This window comes from Dromaius novaehollandiae, chromosome 3, assembly GCF_036370855.1.
Source record: "Dromaius novaehollandiae isolate bDroNov1 chromosome 3, bDroNov1.hap1, whole genome shotgun sequence".
Classification (NCBI taxonomy): domain Eukaryota; kingdom Metazoa; phylum Chordata; class Aves; order Casuariiformes; family Dromaiidae; genus Dromaius; species Dromaius novaehollandiae.
The window spans coordinates 115037011-115053297 of NC_088100.1; the positions used below are offsets into that span (position 1 = coordinate 115037011).

Sequence of the window (16287 nt, forward strand, 5' to 3'; positions counted from 1 at the left end):
TTCCTAAACTAGTTATAAAAAATGGAAATTTTAGAAAATTATCTTTGGGTAGTGAGTAAACTTTTCTTCTGGTTTAATATGTCAGACTTGTAAAACTCCGCAGTTAAGTCAAAATTACAAGTGAGGATCAACAGCCTGTTAGCCTCCCTCCTGTGTCCCAAAAAGGTGCCACCTCCCATGTGAAAAATAGACTACAGCTTTAGTTTAATGTGGGGTAGAATCTAGGAACTTTCAATAAAATAAAAGTGATTAATAAAGTTAATGAACAATAGAAATGTTTGAGTCTTATCAACTTATCATGAACAACTACACAGAGAGCTGTGGCTCTAGCTCAGGTCAGTGCAGTGATCTTCATTTTATGTAGTAAATGCTTCTTTGAGAACTACGTTACTTGGAATTTTTGGCTTATCTGATGGGAATCGGAAGATTCAGCATCTAGAGAGCAGTAAGCTTTCCTCAGGGTAATTCAAGCTTTCTATTTAACAATTCCATAAAAGTTTGTAATTCATGTTTGCTTCACTTTGATAAATGCACAGCTCATCAATTCAAAGATATTCCCATCTTTTTCTTTTTTTTTTTTGTATGTCCTTTAAAATATTTAACTTTATTGCAATTTTCTTTTTTCCTGGAAGATATGAACTGCCAAGATAAATATTGGTTTATTAGATTGTGGATTCACTACCTTTTTTTTTAGACGTCTAAATGAAAAATGTTATTTGTCCCTTGGTATTTCATTGAATGATAGGACATATGTTAGCTATCACTTCTAGTGTATTTTACATATTGTTAACAACAGCTCTAGAAGCCAGAAAAGTGTCTTGGCTCTCTCTTGCTCGCCTTGTCCATTGCTAAAGATAGCATACTAATGTGTGCACACCCTTTTTGCAGACAGACTGGGCATCCTCCCTTATTGCTGGTAATCTTCTGTTTGCCATATGTCAGTCTGCATTACATTTACTGCTCCGCAGTGTGCTGGAAACATTTTTTTAATGTCACAGCTTGAGAACTATATTTAAAATACAGTTTTATTTAAGCTTTGTTTCAGGCCAAGTAATACACAAATATTCTGCCAATTTCACTGATGCCCTGTGTATTGTTTTTATAATGTTGTGTATTTTGCTTAACATGGAAAGTTATTTTGAATGTTTTAAGAGCAGAAAGTGATAACAGTTGTCTTTTAATCGTTACAGTAGTAAAAATCAGAGTCTTATTGCTAGCTAATAATGTTCCTTGCAGATTTTTGGTCATACCACAGAAGTACAGAATGTAAAACTAAGGAAGAGTCTGGGGCCATATGTTTAACTGCAGATTGCTGGACAGAGACACTAATTTATAACTAGTGAATTGAAGAAAGTTGTCTTATAATGTCAATGCATTGCTTCATATCACCTTTTCTTTCACAAATAAATGCATATTCTTAGCAACATATTTATAACTCCTCCTACTAGGAGGCAATGCATCAGTTGTGATGGGCAGACTCCTTGGGGTTTTTTGTTTATTTGTTTTTTCTTGAACCTTCCAGTTCCCAAGTGTAGGTGGATGTTACCTTCCCTCTGTAGTTCTCATTATAAGGATGTTTCTTTTCAGGGGTTGAGGCAGGGACAGACTGGTTACAAGTGTTTCCTTCCTGTGAGTTAGCAAAGCTGACCTGTCCTTTTTGAGTCCCACAGAAGGGATGGATAACCTTTATTTAACTAGCAAAACTTGATTTGGAATATTTTACTGCTATCTGGTGTATTATCTGAAAGAAGAATGGATTTAAGAAAGGCAGACAATTTGTTCAGCCCATCTCATACTCAGTAAACTTTCCATTTGGCCAGGTGTGTATACTTAATATATTTATAATTTTAGCTATGAATGGTCTGTCGTTTTTTCTCTGGCCATGCTTTTCCTAATTGATCCTCTTTATTAAATGAGCTCTAGTGGAGGACAGGCCAACAGATTTCATTTAACTCTTAAAACTGCTGTAAAGGTCCTAGCAAAAATAAAACATGAAGTCTGGTGACTTAAGGGTTGCATGTACTATGCTTGTCATTTGTAAAGCCATATATATTGTGAATGTGCAATATGCAAAGCATGGTATTTCATGTAAATGGGCAAAAGGCTTATTATGTATGGTATCTGTGAGTAAAGCAACTTGTCCTCTCAACTGAGGAAGCAGAACTCTATAATCACGAGTCTGAGGAGGAAAACAGTTTGATAATATCTTTTCCTGGGACCAGACCTGGGTACGTGGCATTAAATGGTACAAGATTTAAATGCCACAAAAAAACTGTGCAAGTGATGAACAGGTCCTTGCAATTTGCACTTATTTCTGCTATCTGTCTCTCTAATTTACTCTTTATGGCTTTAATCCAACAAGTATTAAAAAAAACAGAAGACCCTTTTCTGTCTCCAGCTAGCTGCTCAGTTTTCAGAGTGAACTGTTTTCATGATTCCAGCCTTTCCAGAAGATTTTGGCCCAGAAAAGTTGGCTGAAGTGAGGTTCCTAAGTCTCTGCTTAGATGCTTGCCAGACCTTCAGAAGCATGGGATGCTCTGCAGTTGCCAGTGATGCCGACAGAGCCTTCTGGGTGTGCAACAGCTTTTTAAAAAACACGTTCAAGTTTAGCAGAGTATGTCGGGATGTAAAAGCCTACTTTAAGGCATCCTTTTGCCTAGGAATGGTACCCAAAAACGTATTGACATTTAATAGGAATTGGAGGTTTCCCTCTTTAAATGTGGCCTCTAAGCTGTTGGATAAATATTCAGTGAAAACTGAAATGAAAACCGAACAGTGCTGAGCTTTGATACTCCAGCTGAAATTGCAGCTATTTAATACTTCTTAAGACAATTTGTTAGAAGTTACATGACTTTATCTGGGGCATCCAGTCTTGAAAATTTTTGTCATTATCCCTTTTTCTATACCATGTTAATTGTAAAAACTGTTAATTAGGCCCCTATAACTGCCTTAAACTGATGGACCAGCGTACTCAGTATGAGAAGAGTTCTTTCAAACCAGCTTTCTGTTCCAAGGTGGCATTGTAAGCCGTTTTTCCTGGAGTCTCTCATTTGGACAGGAGGTAGGGTAGTCCTTTGGTCAGGGGTTTTCTGTGTTCAGGATAAGCTTTAACTGGGTTTAGGGAGAGGACTATTGGCAGAACAGCCAGAGAGCAAAACATGCATTCCTTAAACCCTCAGTGCCATTTAAGTTCAAGTTTTTATTTGTAGGCTTAGAATGACCTACAGCTATCAGTCAGCAAGCTTGATGTTTTCAAGTGGAAATGAAAAGCTACTCTGACAGGCAGGCAAATCCTACTTAAATGGGACTAGTTTGGGGTTAACCTGACCTGATGAACAATAGGCTTTTTTCTTGTTTTCTAACAGTTGCACAGTTGGCATCTAGAGCTGGACGTGACTATACCAAGGCTGTGCAAAAACCAGAGCAATGACCTGCCCATGACAGCAAAGTAAGTAGGAGCTGCATCCCAGAAACCTGAGGCTCCCTCAGAGAGCAGGTAGTTGAGAAGAGGCTCCCACAGTACTGTGTGATATCAGATGTCCTGTGTAGGATGAGATACATTAGTTTACTCTGTGGCTGTCTTCAAAATTATATTTATCTGCAGATTTCCAGACAACATTGTGAAAATAATGCACTCTTTGTAAGCTTAGCTGTAGAGCCATCTTTGTAATGAGTTTCCAGTGCCAGAAAAGAGAGAAACAGTGTAACAACTAGACCCTTGTCTTTTACCTAATGCTTATTTTTGTAATCCGGTTGTGGAATGTCAGTGAAATAGGAGGTAGGTGATCTCAGTTAAATGCACAGTAGACCTGTAAATGTTTTGTCTCTAAGAAGACAGATATAATTGTAGCCCCAGTCCCTAAATCATCTGCCTCGGTTACCATGCTTTGTTATCTCGGCATTTAATGTGTGCGTCAAACTTTGCGTGGCAAAGAGCATCTGCACAAGAATGATATTCAGTAGAGCCTGTGATGCTCATCGGTCGTCTATGCCCTGAATTCAAATTACTGATTGCATCAGATGTCCATTTCAGTCTCTGGTAGTCTGTTTTGGTGCTGCACAAATTTGGGAAGTATCAGGGTGTGATTACTGTCCAACTCTTACATTTCAAACTTGGAGACCATTAAGAAGGGCAGTATTGTTTAAAATGATTTGATTTTTATTTAGCTTTAAGTTGTTAGTCAAATGTAATGCAATATTAGAAGACAGGAGGAAGAAGCTTCTTGTGATGTTCATGTCATGAATCTCTCTACCACTGTTTTGTCATGAATTCTGCTGAGAAGTGGAGAAGTTTATTTCTGCAGAAATAAGGAGTACACTTGATTCACTGCTAATGCTGGAGTAGAAACACAAACCTCTGTCTGTAGGGTGACTCACCTTTTTATTGAATTCCTTGCTTTCATTCATCCCATGACCGGTGGTGGCAGGCATTGGTTGTCAGTTGAAAGCTAGGTTTTAGCTGAAAGCAATGCAGTTATTTGCTTGGCTACCTAACACTATTTCTACACTAGTGTCTGTTCCCTGCCTTTCAGACAGTCATTAACTCCAGCAAGGCCTTAGCCCTTACTCTTTCAGATTCAGTTCAACAAAGCGCCTACGTGTGGAGTCAGTGCCACTTCAGTGTGTTGGAGTCCATGGATCTGTGCTAGGAAAAGGCAGGCTCATCCCTGAGGGAAACTAGGCCATTTTCTGGTACAGGGAGGTGCCGAGTCTAACATCAATGCTTGACAAAGTATATTGCAAAGCATGAACCTAGGAAAAGATTGGTGCAGGGGGCATGTGTTATAGTGAGATTTTTATCTGTGATCTGATCCCTCAACATGATTGTTACTGATGGTGGTATAGCTGAATTGACGGAAATATGTTGAAGGTGATGCTGCTGTGCTGCAGAAGTGGAGGGTCATCATAGTAGTGGGCTAAAGTGTGAGGACTGTTGTATTGAGTAAAATTGTTGCCCTCTGTACTGTAGTCTTTCTGGCCTGACCGGCTTGTCTGGTGTGGCTTTTTGTGGCTGTAAGGTAATCTACTTGGGCAATTTAAGTGTATGCCAGTAAGTCTGCAAAAGGTGGCATTCCTTGCTTTGTCAGCTTGGGGTGGTTGCATTGACCCACATCATCAAGCTGAACGTTTGGAATAAGATGTGTAATTCAGAAATGCCTTAGATAATTGAGGGTTTTGTAGCAGCAGCATATGCAATGGGAGTAAATCCAAGCAGGCAAAAGAAATGTTTATCATTTTAGTAGTTTTGATAATATAGCCAACTTCTGGTTTTTTTGAATTGTCAGAAAACATGCCGAATCATCTTGCTTGTCTGTCAAATAGCTAGTATGTGTGGGAGTTATTGACATAAATAAAGCTTACATGTTTAGCAGGAAAACACCTGCAGATCAAACATTTTAGAAATGTTTTTATTTCAATTATTTTTGTACACATTTGTCTTTAGATCTGGGTATATTGAAGGCTTCAGCTCTTCTGATAATTTGTTTTACTTCTGCAAACGCCTAAAAGAGTTTTCTTGCCTGTAAAACGGTCATAATTTAAATTCTGGACTCCCAAGGCTACACATAAATATCTTGTGTTGCTGGAAAGAGGCAACATTATCATTTGTTTATCTCGAAGCTCTGGCCTTGGTCATGAAATGACCAATTAAAGTGTTACTGTTCCAGGCCACGCTATAGGATGGTGATGTCAGTGTAATTCGTGTGGGGTGTGAAATGTGCGCCCGGGGTGGGTACATGCCTCTGTGTGAAATTGCACGTTCGAGGAGGCTGGAGAGATGCACATCTGTGTGGTGAGCTGCTCAGAGCCGTGGCCGCTGCTTGAAGCTCCTCGTGGGTGGGGAGCACATTTCTGATCAAGGGAGATTAGTGAGCAGAAGATGTCAAAGGTTCACTGAGCATGCAGTTCTTCAAAGGGATAATGACGCTCTGTCAGGGCGGTTGTCTACCTGGTTTGTTTGATGCTGTGCAAAGAAGCAGTGGTAGAAGGCTTAGCAGGCTTCTCACTGGCAGGAGGGACAAAGCGTAGAAGGAGAAATGGGCTCGGAGCGTGGGAAGCTAGTTGCCCACTGGTGTGGTAGATGTATTTAAAGCCAGGGTTACAGCCTGAGTCTCTTTCCACTAAAGTGTATTGCTGAACAGTAGCTTCCCTGGACAGGAAGGACCACAGAAGTTATATTCTGCAGAATATGACTTTTATCTAGAAGGGAAAAGGAAAAAAAATTGGTTCCAGACCTTCAAGCTAAGAATAAACTTGAAAACTGTGAGCTGAAAGCACCCAGGGTTGCAGCTGACAGCAGCTGCTGCTGTTGTGCTTTGGGCTGGAGGGGAGAGCAGGAGAGCTTTGCTCACTGCTTCAGCCCATAGCAGCATCAGGAAGCCCAGCTGGCTGCAGCAGTCCCTCTTGGCTGGTGAAGGAGGGCATGGGAAGAGTGGACTAGAAGTCCCTCTAGGCTCTTGCTTTCCTGGTCCACAAGGGTTGTTTCTCTGCACTGAATGACAGCTAATTACTGGGGGGGGGGGCGGCGGCGGCGGGGGAGGGTGCCTTTTGGCCCCAGGCAGGTTTTTATGTGCAGCTCCAGTTATCCTGTAGCCAGGCTTTGGGAAGTAATGGAGTGTGTTTGATTTCTGTCTTTAAGGGGGAAGCTGATAACCAGCTTCTTGGGCCTCATGCATGTTCATCTTCTCCAGCAAGGAGTGTGTCAGGGCTTTGCAAGTAGGGGAGGACAAAGGACTCAGCGGAGGCAATGATCCTGCACGTGTGAGGTCATGGTTCAGGGCCTGCAAAGAGAAGATTTTTTTTTTTTCCTTACTTGACTTGCCTTTTAGTGCTATGGTTTTGGAAGGAAGGCAGAACAGGAAAGAAACAGTGAGTTTTAGGGCTGGCTTGAGTCCCCCTAGCTCAGTTACAGCAGGTCAAGTTACTTGCTCAGAAAGATTTGTGACTCCCTTGAGACAGGGATTTGTGTTCATGCAGAGGATGCAGAGATGCATAAAAATAGAGAGAGATGAACTTGTTGGTGTTTATTTTAAGAGCAGTTGATAGACGTTGTCAGTGAAGATTTGTTTTTCACTGCACAGAATTGGTTCAAAGAAGCTGTATAAAAATTGGCACCAAATGTAGGGGCAATAAAATGCCACATTAAGCGTAAGTCTTGAAATTGTGGTACATAAGCACAAGAACCGTTTTCACCCATAGACAGCTTTGTTTATTATCTGCAGAATAACTTGTTTCTCTGTTAGCTATGTTACTCAAGTTGCTCTTTTTACAAATAAAAAATTAAGTAAACCTATATCCCAGTATGCCTGGCGATCCCCTCCAGCTCCCCATACACTATTATTGCCAATGTTTGTTGGTGCTAGCAGTCACAGGAATCTTCTGGTACCTGTATGGCAGCAAGAATTAAACCTAGAAAATATCTTGTCATCTGACTGGTACCTAATTTTCTGGGTTTCATCACATATGATTCAGATCAAAAATACAAAAATGTGAGACTAAAACGCTATATCTAACCTGTATACATAACATTAAACCCATTGATATAGTAGAGCTCTGGAGCTGTCTATGTGTTTTAATTTCAAGTGGTCTCCTATAGTCAGTTCTTTGACCCGGTTTCACCATTTCACCAAACACAGCTTATTCCTCTAAAATACCTATTTCGAAACTCTTTGTCCCAGGAGAGAGAAGAGAGAAAACAAATTGTTTACACAAGCAATTGAAGACTGGAGAATTAAACACCCACACTGCCTTCTTCAAGAGATCTCATACTAGTAGTTTCTGCAAACTCATAAATCCAGTGGGGAAAGAGAAACTAAGTAGTAATCAAATGGTTCTTCATGTGAGTGCTGGCACTGCTGGGGAAGCAAAGTTTGAAGGTGATAATCCTCCCTGTAGCACTTGGGGATCAAAAGTAGCCTGGGCAAAGAAGCAAAAACTGCTCATCCCAAAATCTAGGCAGGGAAGGACTATTTTTTTTTTTTTTCTTGCCCAGATGAAGACAGTCTGGGAGAGGGTCAGTCAGTGGTAGCTGCATCAGTTCCTCCCTCTTTTTCTGTATGAGAGGATATATATTCTTTGGAGAGGGACCTGAGGAAGGAAGTGGATAGGCATGTTGTTTGGGTGAGTCTTGGACCATATTCTCAAATACAAGTGTGATGTTGAAAGACTGGGGAGAGATGAGAAACCTTTTCCAGCTTTTGTATAGTGCCAGATCTTGGAGATGCTTTATGAAATGAAATACATCTGTCTTTCCAGGATCTTTAGGCAAATGCTAGGGAGAAAGGGGGAGAAAAGGAGAAGAGCTTTAGTAGGGATCTGAAAATAGTGAAAACTGCAAAATGTGAAGAGACCTGGGGTGGTGGACGGGAAGAGGAACATTGCTAGGAACATCCCAGAAGGACAGTTTACAGGGAAGAAGGCTGGCAGAGTCATAGGGTTTCATCCCCAGCGGTTCAGCTGCAAGAAAGAGAGGGCAAGGTGGTTAGGAGAGTCTGGGGCTAGTCAGGACAAGAGGACTGAGCAGACAGCGCCAGTAGTGGGCCACCTGATAGAGCAAGGAGCAGCTGGGGAAGGAAAGAGGATCAGGAAAGCAGCAGTGACCTTGATGATATTGAGGAACTGCAAGTCAGTGGTGACAGAAGAAGGACCACTAAGAAGTTGGAGGTGCCTGAGATGGTTATGAGCGAGACAAAACTTATAGGGAGAGGTCAAAGGGAGTAATTGCCCTGTGGAATTGCACCCTGTGGAGGGTGAAGGGGAGCAACATGAGGATAGGAAGGATGACCTCAGTTTGCAGACTTAGACCCCAGCCAGGAAACTTGGCTGAGGATAACATTGTCTGTCCTGTGGTGTTTATGTAAAGAAAGGAAGAGGAGTGGGATTAGCTTGGGACAGATATTTCAACAGGCTCCAGCTTTGAATTTCCTGGGTTTTGTCGGCATGTGTCATAACCTTTTTGTTTTCACAACTTTTTTTTTTTCTGTCAAGAAATGGGAGGGAAGAGGAAATCATAAACATAGTGTTTATCAGGGAGTAGTATGTCATGTTTGGCTTCTCTCTCATGTTGTTGGTAAAAGTATATTTAGAAGTTAAACAAATTCTAGTTTCTAAATATTTGAGTAGGTGAAAATCCCTTGTCCCTCAAAAAACCCTTCCAAGCACACCCTCCATAAGAAATAGTTCAGTTGTTTGAAAAATCTAATTAAAATAATATTTTTGGAGAACAGTTGTTTGAAGTTGTGTGTGTGAATGTTCCTCATAAAAACAATCACTTTTGTCACTGGTCTCAGTCCTGATCCTTAAGAGAAATGTACAGGTACTCCAGAAATGAGTTTGGTCATTAAATTTCATAGCTAACTTTCATGCTCTACACCAAAACCCATAGGTTGAATAGAGATACTGGCTTGGCTGCATGTTATAATTGCCCTCCCCTTCTGCTAACCATTTACTGGTCTATGGAGTGTTCACTATGTGTCTCTCCCTTTTCCTTACATAAGTACTCTATGACTTATTTTATATCTTTCCCTCTGCCCCCCACCTCCCACAACTAAGATCCCCTTCACTCTTCTGATATTAATTACCTTTTCTTTCAGAGAAAGTCACACTGATATGTACCTTAGGAAAAAATCAGAATTTACTTAACTTGTAATTAGTTTGGAAATTCTTACTTCAGTTTCAGGACTGAAAAAGGGATTATGAATGGAAAGCCTGTCTAAGCTACACCAGTTTGCCTTATAAAAGGTATTGACCCCGTCTACAGACTTTGTTCTAAAGGACTGTTAGACTACCCTATTTTTTTCCCCCACAACATACCAGATCCTCAAACAGGCAAGAAATAAAGACCATTCAAACCCTTTGTTCTTTCCCCAGGCTCTTGTGTGTGGTTCTCCCCCCCCCCCCCCCATAACTGTGAAATATATCTATGCATTTCATCTCCTGTGATGTGTACATGGCATAGCTAAAAGGGCAAGGGCTGGGCGTTGGGGATTATCCTGGTTGCTATGCTGGCACGCTTGTACAACACTGAGCTGACTCACAGGCATGGCTCAGTCTGCTTATACACAGTGGAAAAAACAAGAGAGTGTGATTCAGGAAGAAATTACACATTCTGGGCTTGATGGCAATTTTCCCTCTACATAACACAGGTTGAAAAGTGCTGTTTTGTAATAGCCGAGAAGGTGAAAGGTCTCTAGTGGGGCTAACCCTCTCCACTTCTATGCAAAGCCAAGGCAAATAATTATGGAAGCTTTCTTTACCAGGGAGCTTACCCATTCGATGCTAGTGGCTCCTAACCGTATTAGGCCAGTGAAAACTCTCTCTGGTTTGGGCATATGTGTTTTGCTATCTGCTGTATTTACATGGGAGGTCTTTGTGTGGAGAACAGTCAGTTCAGTTTAAATAAATGGAAGACTTTTTTCTTTTTCTAAACAAAATAAATAGATCAAGACATAAGCAGTATTCTTATGGTTTTTCCAATTAATTTATCAGTGAATGAAATACAAGATTTTCATCTTCTCCTTTGTACTCAACGTTGTGGGTAATTGTCGTGCAGTGATTCTGCAAGAAAAATTGGTAACAGCTTTGTAAATATGCTACAAAAAGAAGGACTAAAAGCAGCTGATGGTGTTCTGCAAAAACTTATAGGTGAGTGCTGAGTGAATAAAGAAAGAAAAAATGTGCAGGTGTTTAAGATGAACAGTAAAACAAAAAAAACCCTTGTTTGTGATTGATTTTCTTTTTTTTCCCTATCATATAGGCTATTTAATTACATTGATCTCTTGGTCAGAAAGCAATAGGGGAAATGTAGCTGATGACATTCAAGTGTAATCATTCTCGAACAAAAAGTAAATCCACAACTGCATAGCTTAAAACCACCTAAGTTAGTCACTTGTTAGTGACCGAGTTCAATTCAGTATGTAGGAGGTTTTGCATTCCTAAACAGGCATGGTGAAAATTGATCCTTTTGAAATGCAAGCATTTCAGTGGATTTACACTAGCTGGCCCTGAACACTTAGTCTTTACTTATTTTCAGAGGGGGAAATGAAGTTCAATCTCTTTACATTTTTTCATTTATTTAAAGTAAGATAAATGTTTTGTTTTGCATATCACTCGCTGGGTGACTGCCAGTTTTCGTACATGCTTTCCAGGGGTGGGTAACTAAATAATTCTGATTTGTTTAGTAAAGTTGTCCCTGTAGACCATGGACCTTCAAAGTTACCTTGCCCCTACTGTTGCATAGCTCCAAAAGTGCATCAAATCGTTTGCTTGGAATTTAGAGCTTCCTGCACCTGGAGGAGATATTTTCTCACCCAGCTCTCAGGTGTGGGGAGCAAAGGGCTGTGAGCCCCTGCCATGTGCACTGTGTGTGTGTTGTATTTAAACAAGGAGAGGTGCTTTCTTTTCCCACCTCTCAAGCATAGTGCCCATGCTCAGTTGGTACAGGCTTTCTTACTGACTCGGCTTGTGTACCGGTTTGTGCCTGCTATGCCGAACCTCATTCCAATAGCTGCGGACATGGATGGAAATCTTTCCTTTGATTTTAATGGGCAGTGGATGTGGCATCTTATGCATTAGCTACTTCCTGAATGGTATTGCATGCTTTAGTTAGAGTTGAGCAAAGAGTGATCTCTGCAGAATCTTTCTAAGGAATGAAAAAGACAGCTGCTTACAATTATGAAATAGCTATTTTTTGTAGAAAGATGATATCTATTCAGCAGATCAGTGATAAAAACAAACATACAACTAGAAAGTGCTGTTGCATTACAATTGAAAGCTATGTTTTGTTATTATTCACTGCAGTGCAAACTATTTAATGTTTTATTTTAAAATAGTAAAGAGGCTAAAAATGATCCTATCTTTCCATTGAAAATTTTATATACAACATTTACAGTTGTTTTCAGGTCACTAGTAATCTGTGTTTATTTTTTACTTTTAAGGTAATCAACTTTTAGTTCTGTTTGGCTTTTTTTTTCTTTCCCCCCCTTGTGCTGTTCTGGGTAAACAAATGGAAGCCTTTGTGGTCCATTGTATGAAGTTTTGCAAACCAACCAAAACTTACTGCTCAGTATTTCTGAAAACACTGAGCAAAATGAGTGAGAGCTCTGCTGTATTTAATACTGTACCACACTGGAGAAGTGCTTTAAAATGGGAGTCATACATGTTCTAGAGCAGTGGGGAAATTTAGTCTTCTGATGTTTATTAACAGGCTTAGGCCCAATGATGGGTGCTAGAAAGGCAATCGTTACTGTTTATGCTAACCCAAGTAATGCTGTGGGACAGTATATGTAGTCTGCAGTGCCCCTTTCAATGCCTTCTGGTATGATAAACACAAAATACATACTGGAACACAATGGGCTTGAGAGGAGACTGTAGAGAATACTATAAATAATGTATTTGACTGTGCAGAGCAGTTGTGCTTCTGTTGTTAGACTAGGAAAATAGATAAAATTCATTCCTGGCTGGTTGATCTCAAGTCTCTGAGATACTTAAGCGACATGGGAGGAATTTGAGATTATCTAAAGAAAAGAACATCTTGTGTGTGAATTATTGATATCCAGTGTAAGATAAGTATGCAGTTTTTTCCCCCTCCTTAAGAGAGCTGATCACTGGAGTTTCAGGCATGTTTGGTGATGTTTCAAGTTACCCAGAAGTCAGTTTCAATTTGAAAAGCATTATCGTAAGGTCCAAAAAATAAAAGATGGTTGGGGGGGGCACAAAGAGCGTTCGTCATGGTCCTATCCTTTGTGTGGCTGGCCTGGTTTATTCTGTTGAGCTTGAGGAGGCTTGATGCATCCCTTCTGAGCTTTCTAAAGAGCATCTTTGGGGTCTAAGAGGTGAACTGGCAAAGGTTAACTTTGGCTAGGGCAACTTACCTCCCTAGGCTCTCCCTCTAACCAGGGAGGAGACAGGGGTACAGGAGAAGTCAGTGCAAAACATCTCTTTTTAAGGGTCTGTTCTGGTCCTACTCTCAGCAATTTATCTTTTGCACTGACTGAGGGGTATGCTAGAGAAGTTGGGCCTCTCTGAACTAAACTTAGTCCTTTTGAGTATCCCTGTTATTGTATACTGTCATGTTGTAAAATTCTTCAAACAAGGAAAAGTAGACCATGTATGGGATTAACCAAAATAAGAAAGAAGACCCTCAGAGTCTGGCACTTAGATGATAAACTACAGGGCATCTTTCCCTGTCTGGTACTGAATTTATTGCTACTTTAAACACATATACCTCAACCAGTAGCTAAAGAAACCTGTTATCCAAGAAGTCTCTTGCCATTGTATGGCTGTAAGTTCAAGTCTGTTTTCTTACAGTTTTGCAGGATTTTTTTTCCTATATATTGATTGTGAAATAGAACTAAAAATTGACAGCTCTGGAGAAGAGGCAGAAGTATAGGGGAAGGTATCCCTTTTTTTCCATCAGGCTGTTTATTCTAGGGGGAAAATATACCCCCCCCATCTTCTAAAGTTTTGTGTATCTACAGATGTTGTGTTTATTTTTAATATAGTGACAGGTTGTGATTTCCCCCCCCCCCCCCCCCCCCGAAGCATTCTGCTGTCTCCTAACCCGGCTGTGAGTAGTCGGCAGTAAAACCTGCCATGATCTTGGTGGGATCAAAGTTAACCCAATACAGAACTGGTTTGAAAAACTTCCCTTTCTTTTCTGCTTCTATTGTGTTCAAAATGAGAGATACAGGAAGGGGAAATACTGTTTGTCTTCATTATAGTAATTTAAGTTGCAACGGGAGGAGGACAGGAGATAGAAATCAAATGCAGTTTCCTTCAGTGTTCATACTGTAAGTTCTCACTGAGCATGCCTATATATGTATTTTTAAAACAGGATGAAACAGAAGTTATGGTGTATATAAGTAATTGCCGGAGCAAGAGAGTAAATGATAGAGAAAGGAACTATGCTACATGCTGCTATCTAATACCAAAATAAGCGTATATAATCACTTAACCCTCAATCATGGAAATATTTTAAGTGCATAAAAGTTTTTAACCTCCTTGAATGAGGAGTAGGTCAGGTCCGTGCTTCATCTCTGCTTAATGGGAGAATGTTGTCTCTGGCAGTGCTACTGTAGAGCTTTGCTTGGCGCCTTTGCGCGAGAAGGTAATAGTTACTACCTGGAAGCCGAAACTCTCATCCTTCTCTGGGGTTTATGGTCCAGGAGACAGAGATGCTTTTCACAAATGCCTAAAACAATGCAGAGTAAAGCCCAGCAGGTAGTCTTCATGTGCATCTCCATCTAGATGGAAGTACTGTAACGGTCCCCCTCTGCGTTTGACTTAAATGCTTTGTTATGACCACTGAAGTTTCCGTAGACCTTGAAGCTATATTGTAATTCAAGCAATTACCTTTTCTTGCTTCCTCCAGTAACTTCAGTTGAACGTTAAACGCTTTTGGTGAGGCTTGAAAACGTATTTCTGAATGTTTGCAGTATTTCCTCCTTTTGGCAGTAATAACAAATGGAAATTACTGAAATATTGGAAAACATTTTAGTTTTGTGAGATATCCAGGCCAGGGAGTTTAGGATGAATGTGAACCTTCAGAAAGGTTGTCTAAACCAAAGCCAATCTTAAATGTATTGCTCTGACCTATCTAGAGGCAAAACAAGACATGAACATAACATACAGTCATTCTCTTCTAAAAGGCAGGATAATATCCTTCACATTTAAATGCTGTGCCAAAGGAAATTACTTTGGGTTTGTTTGTTTGGGTTTTTTTTCCCTCTTCAGTAACGTGGAAAGCATGCCATGGAAGCAGGCAAGGAAGAGGTGGCCTAGTGCATGGGAGGAGGAGGAAGCAGTTGGGAAGGGTTGCAAAGAGACAGTGCTAGCGCAGCAAACAAACTTTGCTCAACATGGCATGCTATCAAGAAGATTAAGGGTTGGATTTTCTGAGGCATTCAGTGTTTGCCTAACTGTATGCTCCTGTTGGAAGCAATGATATGATGTCTGTTCATTTCAGGGTCGGGCCAACTCTTGAACAGTTCTCAGATGGGATTTTCAAATGCTTTCATTTGTGCATTTATAACTTCAGCATAGGTAAAAGACAGTGTGTCTCTGAGACAGTGGGGATAAAAGATAGCTGAGTGAGACAGCACATCTATCCAAAACCTAATGGGACTTAATCCCTCTCCTGAGAGTGCTGTGCTGAAACATGTTTCAAATAGTTCCTCCTCATCCTTTAGTATCTTAAAAGGCTGCCAATGAGCAGGCTCTTGAATTAAGGTGAAAAAATAAGCCTTTAGGCAGAAAGTTGGTTGGGGCAGGAGTGATGACTAGCTGAAACCAAATGCAGAAAGAACAGTTTATAAATTTGGCAATGACTGTTCCCACTGTTGGTAAGTCAGCTATATATAAACGGGCCAGTTAGACTGGTTCACAGACCCTGGAGATCAAAGTCTGTCAAGACAGTAATTCATTAAGCGGTTGCTAATATTCTATGGCTTAACATATAGTGAGGTGAAGGAGTCTTTGGAAGGGAGCCCTTGGCTGTGATGTTAGCAGTTTTGTTATGTTAACCAGGATGACAAGAAGAATTGATACTTCAGGATGCAAATACAGGTCTCAGAAATGATCAGCTGAGAAAACTGGAAAAGACTGTGACCTGGAAGCTGAAGAGTAACCTTCATGTAACCTTTGCGTGATACAGTTCAATATCTAGGAGAACATCACTCTTTCTGTAAGCTGTGAATGGGGAGTGAGGAAGCGTTTTTTTTTTTTGCCAACTGGTTGTTCTAGGGAGAAGGACTACTAGCAAAAGAGCAGCCGTTCAGGGTCCAAGTGAGGGCCCATCTAGACCAGTATCCTCCTATGAAGAAGAAAATGAAGGCTGACAGAAGGTTAGCAAGTAAAAGACAAGACAACATGTCAAAAAAGGCAAAATGGCAAAGGCTAAGGCAAAGTCCTGGTTTTGCCGGGGCTGGTGTCTAGTTCCTTGTAGGCCACATGCATCATCTGTTTGACCAGAGCAACTGTATTGAGTGGGTTTGTCCTGGCATCCCAGTGTATCTGCTTGCTGTGCTGAGATTATCAAGCTGGCTGTGAATGTGATGTAGGATAACAAGCAGCTCACCACTTGTAGCTCAGCATCCACAACAACTTTTTGAACAAGCTGGTGGGGAAGTCACTGTTGCACAAGCTTGCAGTTTTGCCCAACATCCGGACTAGTGGTGCTGAAGAAAACCAAGCCACAAGGCCAAGAGCAAATAAATTAACCAATGAGAAAAAGGGGTTTCTGGGCCAAAGCAAAAAAACCCAGCACATATCAGCATGATGCTGCAGGTTATC

The 16287-nt window shown here is 40.7% G+C and overlaps 1 protein-coding gene across 2 annotated transcripts in view; it reads left to right on the plus strand.

Annotated features, from left to right (window-relative positions):
• The window catches only part of RIN2 (Ras and Rab interactor 2), an 84814-nt gene that overhangs the window by 8655 nt on the left and 59872 nt on the right, over positions 1 to 16287 (plus strand). The window contains exon 2 of one of the 2 annotated variants that reach the window (XM_026107457.2): positions 3366 to 3448. The exons of the other annotated variant lie outside the window; for it this stretch is intronic. The gene's annotated coding sequence lies outside the window, so the exon portion shown is untranslated. The remainder of the gene's footprint in view (positions 1 to 3365; positions 3449 to 16287) is intronic. 2 annotated transcript variants of the gene reach the window in all.